Below are 24,440 nucleotides of genomic sequence, written 5' to 3' on the forward strand. Positions count from 1 at the left end.
GCCCCTTTTGTTTCTCAGTTGTAAGGAGATAATATGCGTGCTTCTGTTTTTTCTTCTCTGACTTTTTAATGGCATTGTAGCTGTCTGCTCTTTAGAAACTGATGGCTAAATAGAAAATAATAAGTATGTTCATCTTTTCATTATGTAGTGTAACCAGGATCCCACCTCCATTTTAACTTCATTTTCATTTTCCAAACTGTCTCATTCAGCTACAGCATTCTCCTGTCTGCAACTCCTGCTTCACTTCAAAATGGTTAGAGTGTGGATTGCGGGCCACAGCTATGTCATTTGGGCTAGAGAGTCTGCTAGAAAGAGTGGTATTGATAGGTATTTGGGTTTGGCTAATGTGAACATTTCTTGGATTGGCCAGAGAGTGTTCAACTGGCATAAATTGCTGCCTTTGGTTAAAAGCATTGTGGATTTACAACCCCCTGACCTCATGATTGTGCATTGTGGTGGCAATGACCTAGGTACACTGATTGGGGCAGGACTGGGAATCCTAATGAAGGAAACCTTTGCACAATTTGCAACACTTTTCACCACACTCTCTTAGTGTACTTCATCATATGCCAAAGGCAGAAATGTAAGTGGTCTAATCAATCCTGTACACAGATTAACAATAGCAGAAAATGTTTTATAAAACTGTTTCTGCATTTCTCAGAGCCCATAGCATGGGCTTTATCTACAAAAAAAACCTGTGTTTTGACATGCATGGAATCTACAGAAGTGATGGAGTTCACTTCACAGGCGAAGGCATTAGAGTTTTTCCCAGCAACCTGAAACTCTGCATTCACTCATTTCTGTAGCTGTCTTATACATACAATGAACACAAAAGCTTTTCTCAGAGCCACCCTATTGCTCTGAATGTTGTTCATTTTCTTTATGACTAACTTTTTTTCTACTTTTTAGAATATTCGCAATGATGTTGCGATTTTCGCAAATTCGTTGTGAATACACAAAAAAAGCTAATATTCAATAGAAACCTGCACATTTAAAATTCATAACTATATAAAGGATTTTGACCATCACACTACATACATTACTATTTAAATAACACCCCGAAAAATGTATCAGTGTTTGAATGTGTCTATGATAATGTGTATTAGTGTTTGAGTAGGGTCTAGGACTGTGCATGTGAGTGGATCTCTGAGTGTCTAAATGGGTCTATGAGTGGGTGCATGAGTATCTAACTAGGTCTGTGAGTGGGTGCATGAGTCTGTGAGTAGGTCTGTGAGTGGGTGTATTAGTCTCTAGGTGAATCTGTGATGGCTGTGTGAGTCTCTGAGTGGGTCGGTGACTGGATGCACAAGTCTCTGACTGGGTCTGTGAATTGGTGCATGAATCTCTGAGTGGTACTGTGAGTGGGTGCATGTCTGAATTAGTCTGTGAGTGGGTGCATAAGTCTTTAAGTGCATCTGTGAATAAGTGCATAAGTCTCTGAGTACATCTCTGAGTGTGTGCATGAATCTCTGAGACCATATGTGAGAGGATCTGTGAGTATCTGAGTGGATCTCTGTGTGGGTGCATGAGTCTCTCTGTTGGTAAGTGAGTTGGTGCATAATTTTCTGAATGGATCTGTGACTGAGTGCATGAGTCTCTGAGTGGGTCTGTGATGGCTGGATACATTTCTGAGTGCATCTGTGAATGGGTGCATAATTGTATCAGTGGTTCTGTGAGCGGGTGCATGAGTCTGTTAGTGGATCTGTGAGCACCTGTATGAAACTCTGAGTGTGTCTATGAGTGGATGCATATGTCTGTGAGTGGGTCTGTTAGTGAGTGTGTGTGCCTGTGAGTGGGACTGTCAGTGTGTGCCTGAGCCATGAGTAGGTTCCTGCCATCGTGTTTGGAACTACAGGCATAACACCTCCGCTACTAACTAGCCTCCTCAGAGCTACGCGCCGATTGCGGCTCGCTCCTCACGCTCGGATCCTTTCAATTGAAGGACACCTAAGACATACCTCTGGCTCAATATTGTTTGCGGTCCCGACGTTTTGAAATTTAAGTTCCTATCAGCCTGTTAACAAATTCCATTCCCAGGAACCTAACCAGCCATTTCCTGAGGGTTTTCTGTTGCCAAATTACAGCATTGTGGTTATTACCAGGCAATTCAATTTTTGTAGTCCTGATAATGATCCCTATAATTAATGAGCTTGGGATCGAAACATTGTCGACATACTAAATAGTGCCACTGCTTTCCATTGTGTATTTTTCATGTGGTCACTAGGATGGTTAGCTTGCTTTACTGCATGATTAGCTCAAGCTTCCAATACTCTAGTTCTTGCCTGTTATTCTTTGTGTTTTATGTTTAATGTTGCTCGTTCTTTTGTTTTCATTGCACATTAAATTCCTTGTCCGGCTGGACATCGAAAATGTATAGTATCCATCAAGGTCTATATCATAATTATGTTTTCTGTACTTGTTTTCTAAGGACCATTGTTCTATAAAATATATGAGCCAAGAGTAGGTGCATGAGTCTCTAAATGCATCTGTAAGTGGGTGCATTTGTCTTTGAGTGTATTTGTCAGTGGGTGCATGAGTATCTAAGTATTTCTGTGATTGGGTGCATCAGTATCTCAGGGGATGGCTGGTATGAGTTTCTCTGTGAGTGGTTGCATAAGTCTCTCAGTAGACCTGTGAATAGGTGCTTGAGTTTCTGAAAGGGTCTGTGAATGGGTGCATGAGTCTCTCAGTAGGTCTGTGACCGTGTGTGTGAGTATCCAAGTAAGTCTCTTAATTGGTGCATAGGTCACCGACTGGGTCTGTGAGCAAGTGTGTGGGACACTGAGTTTGACTGTCAGTGTCTGCCTGAGTCCTGAGTGCATCTGTGAGTGGGTGCGTGAGTATCTGAGTTGATCTCTGAGTGGAAGCATGAATGTCTCTGTAGGTCTTTGAGTGACTGCAGAAGTCTTTGAGTGAGCCTGAGTGGGGCATGAGTCACAGAGTAGGTCTGTGACTTGGTGGATAAATTCCTGTGTGGGTTTATGAGTGGGTGCGTAAGTGTTTCAGTGGATTTGTTAGTAGGTGCATGAGTCTGTGAATGGGTCTGTGGCTGGGTGCATTACTCTCTGGGTGCTCTGTGAGTGGGTGCATCATTGTCAGAGTGGGTGTGTGAATTTTTTTCGTAATTTCTTCCTGATATTGGAGAATTCGCTGCAACGTTACACAGGGGGCCAAGCTAGCAGTCGTGATGGATTTGCTAATGTCGCACGTGAAAAAAAACCCTGTCTCATGACACATTGTACACATGTGGAGTTCCTGAAAGATGCTTATATACCTCCAATGGCATCAAGACACATCCAACCTGGCCCCTTATAACAAATTCTGCAATTTGATTCCAGGCCCAGGGACTGTATCAACAATCTAAAATGGTGGCCGCAACTCTCTGCTCAGGTTGCTAGAAGCCATTCACAGTGCCAGAGATATAGGCAAGTCAAAAAAGATTTTCCTATTGTAATATAGTCCTAACTGTAACTACCTATAGTGATATAGTGAAGTTTTATGGTAATCTATTTTTTAAGTTGTTAGTAAGGGGGGATGTCAAACTCCGCTCCGCCAGCGGAGTTTGCGGGGTTTTGACGACTCTGAGCTCCGCTGGGAACACAGAGTTCGGCAAAAAACTCTGATTCTGTGGTGTAGCAGAGTTTGCCCTGCCACCCACCCAAAGGCCACTGCTACCTACCTGGTCACTGTACTTCTCTGCTGTGCTATGCCCAGATATTCCTCCTCCTCCTGTCTCCAGGCTCATCTATGCAAAACGAAACCCCTATGCTGCACGTCTTGGGAGGACTGCCCATGGAGGAGGACAGCCCTGGCATGGCACTGCAGAGAAGCACCAGGTAAGCTGAGTAGGTGGCTGCCTGCATCATGCTGCGGGAGGAGTGGAGCAGAGCAGAATTCCACTACGGTTTTAGGCAACTCCATGGGATTTCGCGAAGTGGTACTCCGCCAACTCCGCTCACCCCTAGTTGTTAGCAGTGGGTTATTAGGGTGCTGCATTATTGCGATTCTTGTACTTATCTGCATATTGTGACATTTGCACATGCCATTAAGTGGGGACTCTTATAAATAAGATTCACCTCACAGGAGTGGTGAGCAGGGGTTCTCGACTTGTTACAACTTTACTGTCTGCCTGGAGGTTTTGGGGCATTTCTAATCATAGGCCATGTTCAGAACCAGTCAGACACTTGCCACTGCCATTTTGGTCAGGGGTCTAGTTCTGCCTAATGGGCATAGAAGGACGGACATGCAGCAGGCACTGCACTGGCACGCTGAAGTTGAGCACGTCACCGATGCCGGGGAAGATTAACTACTCATCTGAGACATTGAAAGTTCCTAACGGCATGGTCAAACAAGTCTGCCAACACTCACTGGACCCCTTACTGTCTACCTGTAAGTCTGCAACATGTCGTTTTATCTTGAGTCCATCTAACTCTGCGAGGTGTTTAGAGTCAAATAATATATATATGAAATGGTAGCATCGTTGGCAAATGCTTATAATTAACTGTAGATCCCTCCCTAAGCATAAACAGATTTATTCATTCTTCTGGAGGAAAAAAAGCCGGCAACCATCTGACTGAAACCTGGCTTCAAGAGGACTCCAATCCAGGTATAGCTATAGCACTTCCCCTAGGATATATAATAACAAGAAATGATGGGGCCTATAGGTTTGGCGGGTTGCAATTATTTACAAAAATTAATTTTGATATAGAGGGTCTCCTGCTCAAATGCCAGGATGCGAAAGTCTTTCCTTATCAAGTAAATTCTCACACACCTACACTTTATCAGGGCTGTTTGTTTATCGCCCTCCTGGGACAGCTTCAGAGTATAGTTGTGCGATACTAGACATCCTAGCTTCTTACAGACTTCAAAATGCCAATTTGACATTTTTAGGTGATTTAAATCTCCACTTTGAAGACAAAGGCTATATACCTCCAGCAAACCTTCTTCTAGACCTAAAGCACTCCAGCTTCCCAAGCTAACGTTATCCCCCACACATAACAAGGGCTATGTATTGGACCTCATTTATTCCAGTATTCAAAATATGAGAAAGCACATGCCCCTTTGCCAGTCTGTTAGTCTGTTAGTCTGACCATTTGGTATCCCAAAAACAGGAGCAAAATCCCCTTTAAAACAGGGTATGCCCGGCAATGGTCCAAACAGGACTGGAACAGGTTGAAAATGATGTTGCAAACCTCAGCTCCAGAGCTAGATGGAGATATCTCCTCTTCATACTTAGCGTTAACTGATTGTATCAGTACCACTCTGGATATATTTGTCCCTATAAAAGTAAGTAAGAAATCCCAACCTTGTGATAAAGCCCTGTGGTTTTCAATGGAGCTGAGTGATCTAAAGAAAGCATGTAAAAGATGCAAGAGGAAATTGAGGGCTAACTATACTGAAATTGATAAACAGTTTTACAACAAACAGGCATTGAAACCCTACCAACAGGTATTTGAAGAGCCCGACTGAACAATTGTGCAAGCAGAATCAGGCAATCTGTGAATTCTTACATAAAACCACACTATTGTGAATTCTTTCATAAAACCTGCTACTTTAGGAACATGTCCCACCCCTTCAGTAGCGTGCTGTGAGGCACTGGCAAACCACTTTCTAAGGAAAAGTCAGCCTCATCTATAAGGCCCTGTCAGGAGAAGGTGAATCTAATGCAAGGACTCTTGATGAGCCTATTATCATTAAATCTAATACAGAGCTTGCTATGTTTCCATCCATGGGTAAAAAAGATATTCTTGATATTGCAGGGCAGGTCAAATCAGGCTCCCAGTTGGATCCAGCTCCTCCAGAAAATCTCTTGAAAGAAGGAGATGCTGTTCTTACCGCTATCACAAGGAGATGATGGACGGGGCACTGAAACAGACACTCACCCCCAGTCACAGATCTGGGTTCAATCCATCATCATTCATTAGCTCACTTCGCCACCCCAGTTCAGACCCAGCTATATGCAAATCAGTCTTGACCCTGTGCCTCCTGGGAACAGGCCAGCCTGAATTGCCAAGCCAGGTCTTCCCTGAACCGGAAGCAGGCATCCTGGGACTGGTTTCTTGTGCTTGCTTTGTTCGCCTTAAGTTGGCAGGGTATGCCCAGACATGGGTCCCTTGCTCACTTTGCCACTGGATTCAAGCTAGCCTGGCTGATGCGGGCTGTTGGCCCGAAACCGGTCCCAGGATGCTTGTTTCTGGTCCAGGGAAGACATGGCTGACATCCCAAAAACTAAACAGTTGCTTAGAGCAATTCACTAAAGGGATGGCAATGAGCTGCCTTAAATTAATTGGGGAGAAAACAGAGGTCTTGGTATTTGGAAACAACCCATCTTTATGGTACCAGCTTACCTGGCATCCTTCGTTAGAAGATCTTCCATCCCCTAAACTAGAAATGAAATTTCTGGGCCTCACTCTGGACAGCCATCTTACTATATTACTACAAGCTAAAAAAGTTGCACTTACGTGCTTTGTTTTTCTCAGAGCATTGAGGAAAAATGGTCAAATGGCTACCTATGAAAATACGAAGAATAGTGGTATAGGGACTTATACTATTGTGCCTGGATTATGGTAATTCTCTTCTTTTCAGCAACCCACTCTCAGTGATTAACAAACTGCAGGTCATACAGAATGCAGCAGCATGAAGGTTGGTATGTGCCCTAGGTTCCAGTCAGCTTGATCAGCACTTGCTACTCTGCATTGGCTGACAATAAACAGATGATTTTATACAAGGCATTATGCATTGCTCATCGTGCCAAACATAAAGAAGGCCCACAGATTCTTCATAACATCATCAACACTCATAATGACTACAGAGAACCCAGGTCAACTAAGTTAAGCCTTCTCCCAATTCCAAGAACTAAGAGGGACAGAGGGGATGGATGTTTTTTTCATACCTGGCACCAAAACAAGGGAACTATCTGACCATTAATCTGGGACTTAATGACAGCCAGTTAAGCTTTATAAAGCAACTGAGAACCTACTTGTTAGCTTAATTGGTCAGGTCTTCAGTAGGTATTACTAGCACTGAGAAGTCCGATTTGTGTAGACATGAGCATAATAAATACATATTATTAATAATAACAATACCTACTGGCAACCATACACACATATATATCCGCAAGAGGAGAACGTCAGCTTGTACAGACTGCGGGAACTGTATGGAGGACTTGCTAGCGTGGGGACTACAATTACCAGCAAGCATAGCAAACACTGCAACGGAGGTGGCAAGAGCAGTGCCTCAATGACCAAGCTCCAATGGGAGTTTTTTAAGCAGTGAATGGCCCACGCAAGATACAATGCAAAAAACACAATGCTGGCAATGAATAAGGCAAACGCAGAAACGTGCCTGCCAGGTGTTTTTTAATTTCCTGTGTCTTCCAGCTTGGTTGCAATAAATCTTACCTAGAAAAGCCTCAATGCATGTGTCGGACCCTTTCTTTCAGGAAGAGGCGGGACTGGTGGTATATATATATATATATATATATATATATATATATATATATATATATATATTACTGGAACTTTGTTTTCATAGCTTTCTCTCGATTTTTAGGCGCAGAAAAACGAAACGGACCCAAAGAGGTAGAGTTGCTGAGTTTATTTCATCGTGTGCGGTATATATATATAGCAACACCAATCCTCGCCTTGATCAAAGAAACAGGCACTGACACTCTGGAGTGAAATCACAGTGAATTAACTGCACAGAAGGTTCTGATTTGCATTTGAGTGTATATATATTACCTACTCGCCAGTAGGTAGTTATAGTTAGGATGTAGTATAGGAAGAAAGTTTTTTGATTTACCAATAACTTCGGACTTGTTTTACCAATCTTCGCAAAATGTTCAGAACTAATTTGACATTAACTTCAAATGCTCTCTTGAACATTTTAGGGGTGATCTGTCAAGCAAGGGAGAAAAAGGTGGTGGACCCTAAACACACGTTTCCCCCACGTTAGCGGAGTCTTTGGAGAAAAGGGGCATGGCTTCCAAGTCCTCTCAGCAATCCTTCATCCCCCAACCAGTATTGCTCCAGGAAATGTGTTTTCAGAGTGGTGGAGAAAGGGGGTGTGGCCTCCGAAGACTTCTCAGCAATTCCACTGTGCAGGACTTAATGGAAGTAACAGGAGGGGTACCCACTGAAGCAAAAAGGAATTCATTCCCCAACTAGCAGTGCGCCAAGAGGCGCATTTGCAGAGTGGTGGAGAAAGGGGTGTGGCGTCCAAAGTTCTCTCAGCAATCAGGCTGTGTGGGACTTACGAGAGATACAGGATGGCTTTTTGGCCCCCAATGGCCCTCTGGCCTCTTGGGGGCTTCATCCCCCAAACTGCAATGTGCCAGAAGGCACATTTGCCGAGTGGTTGAGAAAGGGTATGAGACTCCGCGTCTTGCTGTTCTTGTTGTTTTTTCTCTTTTTCTTTATTCAGAGATGGGGACATATGATCCCCCTTCCTTAAGCCAAGGACCGATCCCCAGGGCAAGGCCTATTTAGAATCTGGGAGGGGGGCCACATGGTCCAACTCCCAGGGCCATTATCAGCCCCGGGACTCCCATCCCCCAGGCCCGGTCTCTTTTTAAAAATGTTTTAAAAGATTAACTGATGGGAAAGGGACCTCACTACCCTACTTCCGGTATGATTTTTGCCCTGGGGATCCCATTCTCCGGGGCCCAGCTTCTAATGTAGGTGCCCTGTCACCGGGGAAGTCTGAAGGCCCCTGGTCCCTGCCAGCTCCCCGTCTCCTGCGGGAGCCAGCATTGCTTTTACACACAGGGAGCTGCTAACATGCAGCACCCTGTGTATAAAAGAAATTGTGCTTTGATTTGAGCAAGAAAGAGCAAAATGCTCTCACTTGCTCAACACTGACGCAATTTCCTATGGCTTGGCGGGAGCAGTAAATTTCCCTCCAAGTCATAGCAACTAGATATATCGTGGGTTGTGGGTCCCCCGGGACATAGCAGTAGCTGACCTTGGGAGTGCCGATCCCCATGGCATTGCATGGCTCCAGGAGGAGGGCTATGCAGCCCCCCTCCTTCCTTGATTATGGGCCTGTCTCAGAGAGGTGGTGGTCCAAATGGCCCTAGAGGGAGGCCACATGGCCCCCTTCTCATTTCTTGAAAAACACCTTGGCCTCGGGGATGTGGATACAGAGGGGTATGTGTGATCCCCATATAAAAACTGTAAATCCCCAGAGGCCACCCAATTTTATTGTAATTACCCCTGAAGAGGTGATTGACACTGGGGCTGCGGTGAAGGCCATTTGTGCCTACCCCACACAACTTGAGTAAATAGACCCGGGGAGGTATGCTTTCCCTGGGCTACGGGTGTGCGAGCCTCACCGCACATTTATTATTGTTAGCCCCGGGGAGGTGGCGGCCTGCACGAGCACCCCCACATATTTTTTAGATCATGCCCCCAGGTTTTTTGGTCCAACAGGGTGCTTCAGTTCGTTCAGAAGATGCACAGGAGCATGTGTGTCTTTTTAAAATAAAAATGTTGCCATGAATCCGCGGATCTACAAGCAGTGAAATAATAAAACAAATGCTTTTAACAACCATTGGGATCCCTGTGGGAACCCCCCCTCCACCATACCTGGGGGGTCAGGGTATTCCTACTCTGCCCCCTTTTCTTTATTATTCACTTTTTTGTGAGATTGTGCTTTAAGGTGAGACTCAAGATGGCTGCCAACACCTGTTTGAAGTATTGGCAGCCAGTCAAATTTTAGTAGGATCCGCTTTTTAGCAGCTCCCTCTGTGTCAAAGAAATACTGGCTCCCGCAGAAGGCGGGATGCCGGCAGGGACATAGGGGCTTTGAGACTCCATCCATGGTCCCCAACATTAGAAAATGGGCGGCCTGGATGGGACCAGAGCAACCACAATAGGGGCCAAAATCGTCCCAGGAGGGGTGCCGCAGCAGCCCTCTCCCATTCTTTATTTATTTAAAAGAAAAGGCCGGGCCCAGTTGGATGTGGTCCCTGGGGTAGAAATCGGCCTCTCATTATTTTTTATTTATTTGTTTAATTTAAAAAAAGAGGTCAGGATGGGGTCCTATTAGCTGAAATAAGCCCAGGAGAAGGGCAGTTGGGCCCCCTCCCTTTTAGCTTAACACATTTTTTAAAATGCTGGACCCGAGGGGATGGGGTCCGCCTCCCCTATTCAAAACAGGCCTCGCCCCAGGGGATGGGGTCCCTGGGGCCAAATTAGTCCATGGAAGGGGGAGCCATAAGCCCCCTCCCTAAATACGTAAAATATAAATGAAAGACTCACAAGGCTCTGTCTACCTTGTTCACCACTCTGAAAATATGCCTCCTGACACACTACTTGTTGGGGGATCAAGTCCACTTGCCTCCTGAGGATCCGTGGGGGCCAGAAACCCCTGGTTTTTCCTCCAGAACGTCTAACAGAGTGGGATTGGTGAGATGTGGTCGAGGCCATGCCCCCTTTTTTCACCACTCTCAAACGTGACTTTCTGGTGAACTACGAGTTAGAGGGTGAAGTCCCCTTTAATGTGGAGGATCCTTGGGGGCCAACAAGTACTTCTGTTACCTCCAGTAAGTCACAAACAGTGATTGCTGAGATGACTTCCAAGGCCATGCACTCTTTCTCACCACTTCGAAAACACGCTTCCTGGTGCACTGCTGGTTGGGAAATGAAGTCCCCTTGGCTCCAGAGGGTCCTTGGTGGCCAACTACCTCTCCTGTTCCCTCCAGTAAGTCCCACGCTGCGGGATTGCTAAGAAGTCTCTGGAGGCAACTCCCACTTTCTCTACTACTCTGCAAATGTGCTTCCTGAGGCACTGCTTGTTGGCTGGTGAGGGTCCTTGGGGGAGAACTACCCTTCCTATTACCTCCAGTAAGTCCCACAGAGCAGGATTGATGAAAGGTTGTTGAAGGTCATGCCCCCTTTCTCAACCACACTGCAAATGTGCCTCCTGGCTCACTGTTGGTGTGGGGATGAAGTCTTCTTGGATGCTGACTCTCTTTGGGGGGCAGGAACCCCTTAATTTAGCTCCAGAAAGTCCCAGATAGCGGAGTTGTTGAGAGCCTAGCCCCCTTTCTCCAACACCATGGAAACACAGCTACTGTTTAAAAAGCAATAGAAATTCACTGAACAAGTCAAAGGTTACAGGGACATTATAGTTAGGAATTAGCATTTAAAGAAAACTTAGAAACGGACTGAAAAAAATAAAGATTACACGGACATTATAGTTAGAAAATGGAGGAAAAACATCTAATATGTGAGGTCATAAGCAGTGCATTGCCAGGGTGAGAGGTATAGTTAGGTCAGCTTATTATAACGGCTGAATTTCACTGGTTTTGTTCGAGGGAATCTAGCCTAACTACAACGTCCCATAACTTTTGTTTTTTTCAGTAACAGGTTTATCTGCCCATGCCTCTGTGGGCAGGGAAGCCGATATTTCTCCAAGCCATAGCCTGTTAGCCGTCCCCAAGGGATGGGGTCATCAATCACTCAAGGAGGGAGGCTATGCGACTCCCCTCCCTTAAAGTAAATGGCCCCCTGTTGGGCTCACTGGAGCCTTTGGATGCATGAGATGGGGGAGCGCGGCCCCTTCTCCCCACAAAAGGTAATTTGTGCCCAGCTGTGGCCTTTGGCAGCTCAGGGAGGCAGGCCACTTACCCCCTTCCCTTTATAAAACTGCTAGAGTTGGGCTTCACAGGGTATAAACCAATGAATGCCGCCCGGCCGCAATTGTTTTAGATTTTTGACTCTGCAAGAGTCTTTCTGGATCCCTGCATTTTTTGCTTATTTTTTTTCATTTTAGCCTCAAGGGGTTCCCTCTCAGCCACCCCCGACCTAGGGCTGAGGGTTTCACTACCCTATCTCCTTATTGTATTATTATTTTTAAGCTCTGGTTAGGGGACTAAGTCCCAGAGTCCGGTCATGGCTAGCAGCAAATGTTCTCATGTTTTGCATTTTGAGACCCCCTTTTATCTTGACCCTCACTTGACAGATCACTCTACAACTTTCCAGAAATGAGGTAAGGTAGATGGACCTTTTGAAAACGCTTTGTTAAGAGTCATCGAACGGGGCGAACGTTATTAGCAAACCAACAAACCCTCTTTCTATGGAAAAGCAGGCTTTACTATAACAGTGGGGTAAAGTTTTTTATCAATAGACATGTGGAAACTCACGGTGACAGGAAATATGTGGCTCCACGCAGAATCCAGATCTTTCAGGTCACAAAAATGTGAGGCAAATGTTTGTTTCTTTTTAAAGTTTGACATTTGCTAGGACTTCTGAGTAAAATAATCAGGTGAGAGTCACACAGCTCATGCACTTCTGGACCCTCCCTGTTGTCTAGTTTTCAAAAATGTGCAGATTTCCTAGGTTGGCCTGGGTGCTGACTGTGCTAGGCCCAAAGTCTACAGCTACCCAACTTGCCAAAAAAGGGATTGCTTTCCAGTGCAAAAATGTGATGTGCCTGTGTTGCACCTGGGGCCCTTTTTTGTTGTGGCTACTAGGCCTACCCACAGAAGGGAGGTAGCATTTTTATTGGGAGACGTAGGGGAATGCTGGGTAGTAGGAAATATGTGGCTCCCCACAGATTCCAGAAGGTTTCCTCACAGACATGTGTGGAACATGTGTTTTTTGCTCAATGTTTGAGGATTGCTAAGGCTACTGGGTGAAATTGATGCAAAGTCGCAGCCCCCGGCACTCCTCTAGTTGTCTAGTTTTAAAAAAATGTGCAGGGTTGCTAGGGTTGCCTAGGTGCCGGCTGGGCTAGGGTCTTAAATCGGCAACAACAAAAAAAATCGCAGGAATTAGGCTTACCCACACAAGTGAAGTGCCATTTTTATCAAGAGACTTGGGGCAATGCTATGTGGAAGGAAGTTTGTGCTCCCTACAAATTCCAGAACTTTCCACCAAGAAATATGAGGAAAAGGGTTTTTTGTAGTTAAAGTTTGAGGTTTGCAAGGGATACTGGGTAAAAAAGAAGCGGGTGGGAACCACGAAAGTCACCCCACCCTGGATTCCCCTAGTGTCTAGTTTTAAAAAATTGCTAGGTTTGTTAGGTTTCCATAGGTGCCGGCCCAGCTAGGACCCAAAAAGCCACAGTTACCCCTTTGCAAAAGAGGGAAAATTCTCAGTGGAGAAATGTGATGTGTACATGTTGTGTTCTTTGCTAGGCCTGGGAGGTTCGCTGAGTTCTGCTTTGCGCAAATCCACAAATTGCTGAAGAAGTCTGCAAGTGGCAGAGTGCAGTAGTTTACGCTGCTTGTGCTGATTTTTAGCACTGGGAGTTTGTCCCACACTGTAAAATCAGCATGAACAACACCACACGCAGCACAAGAGGGCCCTGCTTCTTTCTGCCTCTCGAGTAGATGTTCTACTTAAACAACAGCTTCCTCAACGCGAGCAGCAGGTTTCTCAACGTAAGTGGTAGTGACCTGCCGTGATTGCCCACTTTGACAAATCTCTCTAGGATGTGGTCTCCGGGGTGTTACTTTGGGGAATGCGTTGTAATGGATTATGCGATGTAATGGCATGCGTTGTAATGGATTTTGCGTTGTAAAACATTTGTTGTAATGACATGCGTTGTAATGCATGCGTTGTAAATGATCTTCCTCCTTTCCTTCACATGAAATGAGAAAAATGTGTTTTTTAGTCACATTTTAAGTTTTGAAGGGATTCTGGGTAAAACTCTGGTGAGAGCCATACGAGTCACTTCACCCTGGATTCTTATAGGTGCCTAGCTTCTGAAAATGTTCAGGTTTTCCAGGTTTTGGAAGGTGCTGCCTGAGCTAGGACCTAAAATCCACAGCTACCTACATTGGAAAAAAGGACCAGTTTTCAGTGGAAAAATGTGATGCAGCCATGTTGCATTTTGGCCCATTTCCTATCGCTGGCCCTTGGCCTACTCATGCAAATGAGGTAAAATTATTATCGTAAGACATGTGGAGCACTTTATAGTAGAATATTTTTGATATTACAAATTGGATTTCACTGTATTTGTGCCTTTCAAATTTAGGCCAGTGTGTAAGAAAGAAGATATTTTTATTGTACCCTGTATATTATATGCTGGTATGGGTACCTGCAAATTCAGAGATGTTCAAATAACCATTGCTCCTAAACTGCATTTCTTATGCCCATTTCAGAAGTACATATATTTCCTTGATACCCGTTTTTCACTCCACATACTTCACCATATGAATTGGTCTATACTTGGTACACAATGAACAAACATTGTAAGTTGATCGCTCTTGGTAACTCGAGTTCTTGGAGAACCTACAGACCCTAGCTATCCACGCAACCAGAAGGGTTTAGCAGATGTAATGGCTTATTGCTTTTGTGAATCGCTCATCATGACAAATAGTTACAGATGTAAACATTTCCACAAATGTCTTTTTCCTTTCTACTCATTGTCAATATTTATTTATTTCAACAGTTAGTTTCCACCACAAACTGGAAGAATGTTAGAAGTAGAAAAAATAGGAGAAATAGTCTACCTCTTTAAAAAAATACCCAAACCGCGGTAAAAACTAGGGGGCATATTTACAAGTCAAATTCGAGCCAGTGCATGGGGAAACGAAGGGCTGCACTGTATAATTGTAAATACGGTGCATCCCTGCATTTCAGAAGTGGTGGAGCTCTGCGTTAAACCAAGAATGCTAAGGCCACGCACTGTCACTTTATGATAAATATGCCCCTAGGTTTTTTTGATTCTTTTTTGATTCATCTATGCATGTTCATGTAAGCTGGGAAGATAGTGACTTTAGCACAGCAAACATTTTGGTGGAGAAATAATAGACATTTTTTCCCCAAAAAATGCAAAGTGCCTATTTTCTTGGTCACCTCCAGGGGAATTGACAAACTCTGGGTATCTTTAGAATTCCCAAGATGTTGGAAAAAAGGATGCAAAGTAGGCATGTATGCCTAATATGGAAAAAATGTATGGAGGCCTAAGCCCGAACTACCCCAAAAAGCCAAAAAAGAGATCAGCACTGGGTGGGGAAAGGCCAAGCAGTTAAGGGTTTGACAAACAATATTGTCTGACATGTATTGTTGCTTAAATATCATGTACAAAAATACTGCTTCATTAGGTGAGTTTCTATTATCAATTCCAAGAATGGCAGTATAAGACAGCAACAAGAATAGTACATCATATTTTTGTCAGACAATTTTAAGCAGACTATATTCTGAAACCTTACCAAATCATCAGTTTTCATTGGTTAGCTTCTTAATTTGCTATTTAAAGTATATTACTTGGTTTACTTTACACTAGGCAAATCTATGTTGTGAGGAGACTACAGTGACAACATTATACAGTAAGAAAACATCACAGTAATCAAATGCCTCTGTTTTGCATGTTCACCCCTACATTTTGGACTGATGATGCTCGTGTTCTGACTCTGAGAGTGCACTTAGGCATGCTAACTAGACCTCAGTGCCAGAATTCTAACCCTGGGTACCCTAATATATGGTACCTCGGGGACCCAGGGCATGTTAGACAGAGCATTGACCTAGGGCTGCAGCACTAGTTGTGCCACCCTGAACATGACAAGGACAAAATGGAGCATAGGCTGTCACTGCAGACCAAAAGAGCAATGTTTGCTTTGCTAGCTGGACTTTGCCATTACAATTAATGGCAAAACCCTACCGTCCCTTAATGATATATGTAAGTCTCCCCTAAGGAAGGCCTATGGCAGGGAGCTATATATTATTAAGTACGGCATCATTTTGATAGGTCTTAACAGCCACACTTCTAAATTTTTATTTTGCTGTGAAAAAGGTTATGAGCCCCATTGGCTAACACAGGGTTACCCGTTTACATCATAACCTGGCTAACCTCTGAATGGGACTACCTAACAGGATCAAGTAAGGTATCAAATCAATCATGGCATTAAAACCAAGCTGATGCCTAGGTCGAATTTAAGGTCGCTATTAACGTTAGCATCTTTTAGAAAGTTGAAATTCTACACTCCAGCTAGTCCAGTGGTCTCACAAAGGCCCTGTCAAACAGACAGGTTTCTTACTGCCTGGGGTCACTATTAACGTTAGCAACTTTTAGAAAGATGACATTCTGCACTCCAGCTAGTCCAGTGGTCTCACAAAGGCCCTGACAAACAGACAGGTTTCTTACTGCCCGGGGAGACATGTGAATGACTTCCAAGCCCAGGAACTAAGGCATTTTCCACACATTGAGGTGAGACCTACTCTCTCAGGATGGTCACTCAGGGTGTTAGCCCAAAAGTTGAGTTCAAAAGGGAGCTGCGTTTGAAGGGCTGACTGTGACAACACCCCTGAGCAGGATGCCTTTTGTTCCTGCAGACAATTAGTAGACAAAGCCAGAGAGGGAAAACTCATCCCCAAACAAATTTTACCATGTGCATGTAGCCCACTGGTACACACACCTACTGTGCTCCTGCTGCCCAAGAAAAGGTCATACAATTTTGAAAGGGGCAAGCATGGGACACTCTGGTAGATCCAGACGCCAATCATTGCAGGAAAATCATCACTAGGAAGGAGGGAACCCAGTAGCCCATTGACTGGTGACTGTGTGGTCCCTTCTGGACTTTTTTCCCTGAGATAAAGGTGGCATCCCTGGCCCCCTGCTCTCATATAACACTGGAATCAGAGGACCGAAGAGGGCTGCCCTACTGCCCTTTAAAGTGCACAAGAAAGGCTTTACCTTTGGAATGACAGCACCTGATGCACTGTAGGTTAGCCAAGTTTGGACTGTGCCTGCGGCTCCTCGCTCGGGAAAAAGTTGATTCTCAGGCCCAACCTACAGCCGTGACTCCAATAATAAGCCAGCTGATTACCTGCAACTAGCAACAGGGACCTGAAAAAGCCCAGACTGACAAGTTGGTAGCCACTGCAGAAGTATTGCCACTACCAGTTGCCGGGTGCACAAAAGGACTAATCTGAGATAGCAAATGGTTTCACCTGTGGTTTCCAAACCCAGTAGTGCTATTAAAGTCTGTATTCATCGTACTGAAGGGGCACTAGTCTAACCTAAGGATTTTGTCCCAACTGCGGTACAAGGAGATCAGTAGCCCAGCATCAACTAGCCTGCTACTACAATGAAGAGTACTTCAAGTGACCACGAACTCTGAGGCCAAGGTCGCCCCTCATCACCCATCTGCCAAGGGACCACCACAAATACATCATCCTTTGAGTATATTTTGCATGTATCCTCAGCATCAGGACCACTCAATTGATGTCTATGGCAGTCATCAAATAACATTTGGATCTTGCCTTAATAACCCTCTGGTGGGCAGGTAAGTCCAAAGTATCCTCTCTGCCCCTAGACATTTTCCCTCTGGATGTGGATGCTTAACTCAAACTGTTTGTTGACTAATGCTTGTTTGCAGTTGCATTTAAAAGTGATAAAATCATGTAAAATCTGTATCTCTGGAACCCTCTGGTGAGTTTTGATGATCAGTGTCTCCAGAAATTCATAAAAATATGGTCTGTTTTTATAAATTGTTGTTGTGTCTCTTTCTTGGTGTGTGATTTCCTTATCTTGCTATTTGTGGCTGTTAAATGCTTTACAAGAGGGGCCAGATATACAACCTCTAGAATTAGCAACTCACAATTAGCACAAAATTGCAACTCTCAAATTGTGAGTTGCTAATTCTACTATACATAGAAAACTGGGCCCCAAATTGCAAGTTGCAAATGATTTGCATTGCAATTAGCAAGGAAGCTAATTGAGAGTCGGCAAGCAGTCTATAATAGCGACAGTGGTAGAAAAGGGCATCTTGCTGTCACAGATAATGGGGGATCGTGGTGGCAAGGGTGGCAAAGCATGAGTAAAAGTGCACAAGGGACAAGGAAAAAGGCAAAAGCAGATAATGCTAAAAGCAGAAAAAAGGCAGCAGTAGGGGAAAGGCAAAAAGTCCAAAAAAGCAGAAAGAGAGAGACCGAAGGGCAGTCCAGCCGCAGAGCAGTGACACTCTACCACTAGACTACCAGGGATGAGTCGCAGACAAGAGCCTGCAGTTTAGAGGAGGGCCTCGAACTCCTGGCTAGAGGGTCAGCAGCAACCACAGGGACAGCAACAGCTATCAGGTGGAGCTGTGCAGTGAAGATAGCAGTCCACTAGAAAAGTTGCTCTTGTGAAATCACAGGAATCTTGATTTGAGCAGGCCAAAAGTACGCTCAATCAGGATCCTGGTGCACTTATGTGTAACCCTGGGCGTAGTAGGCGTAGTGGGGCTACGTGAAGCACCATGAGGTGGGGGGAATCTACACACAGCCACACACTTCGCGTAGCCCCACTACGAGCCACCCGCCTCCCTCCCGCCCTCTTCTAAATGCCCTTAATATAATTTTGAAACATTCTAAAATTACAAAACGACTTACCTGCGATGCGGGGTCGCAGGGCTCTCTCTTCCTGCTATCTTTGCGACTTCTTCCTCACAAATGCGCATGCGCGGGCATGCGCATTTCTCGCAAGAAATGCACATGCGAAGCACCCGCACATCTGCAGGCACCCGCGCATGCGCATTTCTGAGGAAGAAGTTGGCAAGATGCCAGGAAGAGGGAGCCCAGGGGCGCCGCATCGCAGGTAAGTCATTTTCTACTTTTAAAATGTTTTGAAATGATATGAAGGGCATTTAGAAGAGGGCGGGAGGGAGGCGGGTGGCAGGCAACTTCGCTCCTCCATGGCGTGTGCATAGTGTTGCCTACTACGTCTACTTTGCGAATCGCGAAGTAGGCAACACTACGCACACTCCGTGGATGGAGCGGAGTACTACGCCCACCCCTACTTATGTGTAATGTTGTAATGCCTTTTCATGAGGGTTGTTGGGAGACAGGTAAGGTGTGAGCATCCATGACTGCAGGGTATACACACTGTCACCTGATGAGAAACATATAAGGGTGAGACAACAAGCAGACAGCAATGAATAAGTGAATAAGTGACAATACATTTTACTGTGGACATGACATTCCAGTACCTAGTAGGTATCCTTCTTCAAATTCCCCTCTTTCCAGTTGGTGGTATATGCCACTATGTCTAAAGATGTAGGAGTCATAAGTGACTCGTGGATATTTCACCACAATGTCCGTGATGATGTTATATGCATTGCAGACAACTTGAATGTGGAGTGAATGTGTGTTTTTATGTATTCTAGAGGAGTTGGGGGACATATGGGCACATGGGTCCCATCTATGCACCCGAGGACCTGTGGAAATCTTGCTTTCCAATAGAATTATTTTTGTATTTTGTTGTTTTACATAATCCCTGGGCAGTTAGATGTGTTGGTGTATGTGATGGAGCATGGCATCTAAGAAATTGAAAAAGAAACATGAAAGCGCCCTCTGAGACACCCCTCCTGCCACTGCACTGACATCTTGGTAACTACCACTGGCCAATAGGTGGAGCAAGCACAACACCCTCTGTCTTCTCAAACATGGTTAGCCTGATTCTGAATATACTCTCCTGTCTCTGCCTCCTCTGCTGAGCAGCCACAATCCACATCATCCTCGCTATCATGTACAGAGCAGCCATTGTTGAAAGATTTCTGGTGCATTCTGGGCCTGTTTTTATAGGTTGCTCCTTGTTACCACATGTTTAGGATTCATGGTAAATTGCATGTGCAAACAGGCCTTTTTGTGCATACTCGCAAATTGCGAGTCGTTTGTACATGAAGTTTAGCAACCTCTATGTCCGCTCACCAAATTTAAATGCAGGGACATACAGGGCAGTTTTCACTGCCCGTCACCGCCAGGGAAACCCTAGTGGTAAGGGGCAGTGAAACGTGTCTAATGCCCCTCACAACATGGAAGATACTTCCATGGTGAGAGAGGGCCTTTTTTCTTTATTCTCAAAAAGAAAATCCCACTTTGAGATTTTCTTTTTGAAAATAAAAAATAAATAAGTTGATGGACTCATGATTAAAAACTTAAAAAGCATTGTCAGCAACTGCCATGGCGACAGTTACTTCCAATGGTTTTGAAATGACCACCAGCTTGCGGGTCATTTCTAAATTTGGCAGGTAAAGTATTCTTGACCTGGCAGAAGATAAGTCTTCCATCAGGCTGATGGAGAAAACTCTGTACGTCAAAATTTAAACCTGACCCTAAGTCAACAATGGATTCCACCGGACCATTCCTTGAAAACACAAGACGCATGCCTCCCATGCCTAACCCTGCATTCCGATGCTTAGTTGTAAGTGAAGATGCAAAAGATTGTACCGCACAGCTTATGTATCTTTCTTTCATGAAAAAATACAATTATAGATAGGTAGATGGATACCACACTTAGAACAGATAACACCAATGAATGCCAAATGATGATTAATGTGGTAAATGAGAAGTGCTTTGTTTAGGTAAACTTTATATTTGAATCTATGGTGCTATTTTGATTCAGGATGAATGCTGGGACTGTTGATTTATTATCATTTTGCTAATTTACATGCCAGCAATGCTTAGTTTCTCTGAAACTTCTCAGTTTACCTTAAGTAGACTAGGACAAAAATATTTCTATTTTGTTGTTCAACTGCCCTAACCGTTTTTGGTAGAAGAAATCCAATCTGCAAGTCTTGACAGAAGCATGTGAACGAAGAACCAATGCTTATTTATCTCCGACACAAGAGGACTCAAATAGCTCTACCCCTGTTAACTGGAAATGGATGGAGGTGAGGTATTTATAATGCAGATTAGTGGCTCGCGTGCCAAATGCAAATTTATAATAACAAAAACTAGCAGCTTGAGTGGCATATCCTAAGTGGTTTTCAACGTGTGTTGGACATGATGATACTGAGCACAGGTACACATGTTTATTGTTTCAGTAAAAAAGCATTCAGGGCTCTTGCAGCTAGTTGTCTGGAATTGGTAGTACTAGAGTGGCACTTAGTTGATCGTATGCTAGCTTATACTCCAGCCTCTACTTCCTCACAAACCATTTTTACCTTGAGTCTCAAATGTAATTTTCTTATCTTACTCTACAGACCTTCTCTTCTGGGAAGAAGTGTCACTTTGAACGCTCTTTTGGCCTGCAGTTCACCCATGCTCCTACTGTGTACTGTATCATTTTATCAAAAAAAATTGTAAATATTTTTAACTATATTTATCAATGCCATTTTGGACTTCAGCCTACCTGGGAGTATGTTGACTGCTAAATACTGAGTAGGTTAATTCAACTGGCATCTTCCTTTCTGGCAGATGTGCTGTACTAATGGAGTTGCTGAATGCTGTATTTGCCTCTCTAAATGTTTCCCTATTTTCCTCTAGAATGGAACTTATTGACACCCTAACCCTCTTCCCAAAAGTTGTGATATCTACTGTATTGCTATCTATTTTGAACAACAACAGATCTCACCCTTTGTGGGGGTGATATGATGCAAGTATTGTTGAACTCTTACAGGTAGGTTGCTAATTTTTCCACATCATGAACCAGATTTAGGCCAGAAAGGGACATTATAGTGCAGAGACTAAATTATAACAGTACACAATGTGTACTTTTTCTACAATCTACACCCCACAGAGAATCAATCTAACTGGTGATTCCATAAAAGCTAACCTTTTTTCTATGACTTGAATGTTCATTACAATTTCTTGACTAAATTACTTCTCCAATAGACTGTGTTGAAGTATGCTGGTCTAATTTCCTGGATTTTCCACTCACTGTTGTATCTTTTTGTTTCATGTAGCAGAATGAGATTCCAGTATAGGTTCTCCTGTTCCATTTGGAATAAGAAGAACATTTGTTTCCCTTTTTCGTCGTCCCTGTGTGGGCCTGTTTGGGCCAAAAGCAGCAACCCCTTTTTAGAAAAACCCCTGCATCATCTGCAAGATTTGGGGAAAGTGGCAAACTTTTCTGTTCAGGTTATAACCAGAAGGAGGGATTGGTTAGGTGTGGGTTTGAATAGGACTTTGCAGTATACATAATATATGACATCTCCTAAATTCCTTTGTTTGTTGTATTGTTCGTTCTTAGTGGTGAATTATGACTTAGGTATGGAGGGAACAGCAGAGCATAGATATTACTAATATTGACTCATAGGAGGGTGGGCACTGCCAGGATTATCTCAATTCATGCTTGGGAGAGACAATAACTGATTGCAAGAGGGTGGACTGGAGGCATGCATTGGGGTTAGCGTGGAGGTAAGTGAGGTCAAGCCAAAGATACACTAGAGAGCAGGCTAGAGAGTGGATGAGGAGAACGGGAGGTTGGATAATGTATCCGAGATAGGCCAGGTTAGGGGCTCACCATCTGCTCTGAAGCTAGGTAGGTGAAGCATCCTCTTTTGCAGATGTTATTGTAAAAAGTAAAACAAACGGAGCAATTAGCCACAAGCATAATAATCAATGGCTATAATAATTATTAAAATCCCATAAGTAGGAACTAATAAAATATTTTTTTAAATAAAAAATAAAACCACCCACTCCACCCACAACTAGACCTCAAAAGATTAGCTTAGTAAACCATCTCCTTTCTCAACTGACTTACTCTCACCACATACTATTGGCCTACCCCCTCCCCAAACTCCTACAACCTATCATCCACCAAAGTAGGACAAGAAATTTCATGGAGATTCGTCAAACAAGCACAAAGTTATTAACAGTCAAATATCTGAGGAATTCCTATCTCTGGTAAGCTGAACTATAACTACAGAGTGGATACCTCCATGTTAATTCCTGCCTAATTTCATCTACAGCCATTCACCCACTAAAGAAATTTAAATATGTAATTTAAATATGTAAAGAGGTTGAAAAAATACTAAAAAAACGATATTTTACAAAAATAATGTACTGCAGTGTATTTGTAATTTCTTACATATTTAATTATTTATACAAAAAGTCTATGCAGTACCAAGGTAATGCCTATAAATTACTGAGCTACTTACATTATTTTTTAAGTACCTTTTTTTAAAAAGCATGCTACTGAGTAGGTTCTAGTCCTTCTCTCTGTAAACTGTTAGAAAGAGATAGATAAATATAAATACATTTCCATACCTATTTCCACTTCATTAAAGTGGTAACAGGTAGGGAACATTATTACACACTACTTACCTATATTTAAGGTCCTAACCTAGAACACAGCCAAAGTGTACTAACAATAATATAGCTACCTTTTACTTTTGTAAAGGCAGACATTATCCAATCATATTCTTCCTTGTCCCCAGCATGTACCATGGTATACTGCAAAGTTACCTTGGTATACCATGACACGATATATCACTAAAGGAACATATTTATCATCGTATGGAACTATCCATGCCTCACACATAATGTTGCCTGGGCAACACAGTACTTAAGTCAGGTTTACCATGCATTGCCCTGTGATGCTTTATATATCTGGGGAAATGTAAGGCAGCACAAAATGATGCCTTGTGTTACTCTGCACACCATATTCTACATTCCTGCTAAATTGTATGAACATCCATGTAACCATGTTCACACTACGTCACTTTAAACTACATTGTATGAAATGGCATGCCACTCAACTCCACTGTATGGCACTCCACTGTACAACACCAGACTCCACTTCCCTGTATGACATGACACTCCACTCTATGACACACAACTCTACTCCACAAAAGTCCACTCCACTTCATGACACTGCATGCCACTCCACTCTATGACACAGCACTTGAGCCTACTCCATGTCATTCTGCTCTATGCTATTCCACTCTATGCCACTGAGATCTACACCACTCCAGTCTGTATCATTCTACTTTATGGATTTCCACTGTACACCACTCCACTCTCCACCCCTCCACTCTACCTCACTCTACCATACATTTTTTACACTCTACCATATAACACTCCACTATATGGTATTCCCTTTTACCCCACTGCACTGTATGCCTCTCCACGCTATTCCGCTGTATGCCACTCCACTCTATGCAAATACACTCTATGCAATTCCACTGTTTTGCACACCACTAAATGCTACTCCACTCTACACCACTCCAGTGTACACCACTGCATGCCAACCTATTCTACTCTATTGTATTGTACACCATTCCACGCTATAGCATTCCACTCTATTCTATTTCACTGAATGCCACTCTACACCACTACACCGCTGTGGCAACACTGTACACTATTCTGGTGTATGCCACTCCACTCTACAGCACTTCCCTCTTTGCCACTCCACTGTACACTATTCCTCTGTACACCAATCAACTCTATGGTACAAAGTTAATAGCAGTCAAATATCTGAGGAATTCCTATCTCTGGTAAGCTTAACTATAACTACAGAGTGGATACCTCCATGTAAATTCCTGCCTAATTTCATCTACAGCCATTTACCCATTAAAGAAATTTAAATATGTAAAGAGATCAAAAAAATACAAACAAAACGATATTTTACAAAAATAGTGTACTGCAGTGTATTTGTAACTTCTTACATATTTAATTCCTTATAAACAGTCTATGCAGTACCACGGTAATACCTATAAATTACTGAGCTACTTACATTATTTTTTTTAAGTACCTTTTTTTTAAAAAGCATGCTACTGATTGTGG

The sequence above is a fragment of the Lissotriton helveticus genome, chromosome 3_1, assembly GCF_964261635.1.
Source record: "Lissotriton helveticus chromosome 3_1, aLisHel1.1, whole genome shotgun sequence".
Classification (NCBI taxonomy): domain Eukaryota; kingdom Metazoa; phylum Chordata; class Amphibia; order Caudata; family Salamandridae; genus Lissotriton; species Lissotriton helveticus.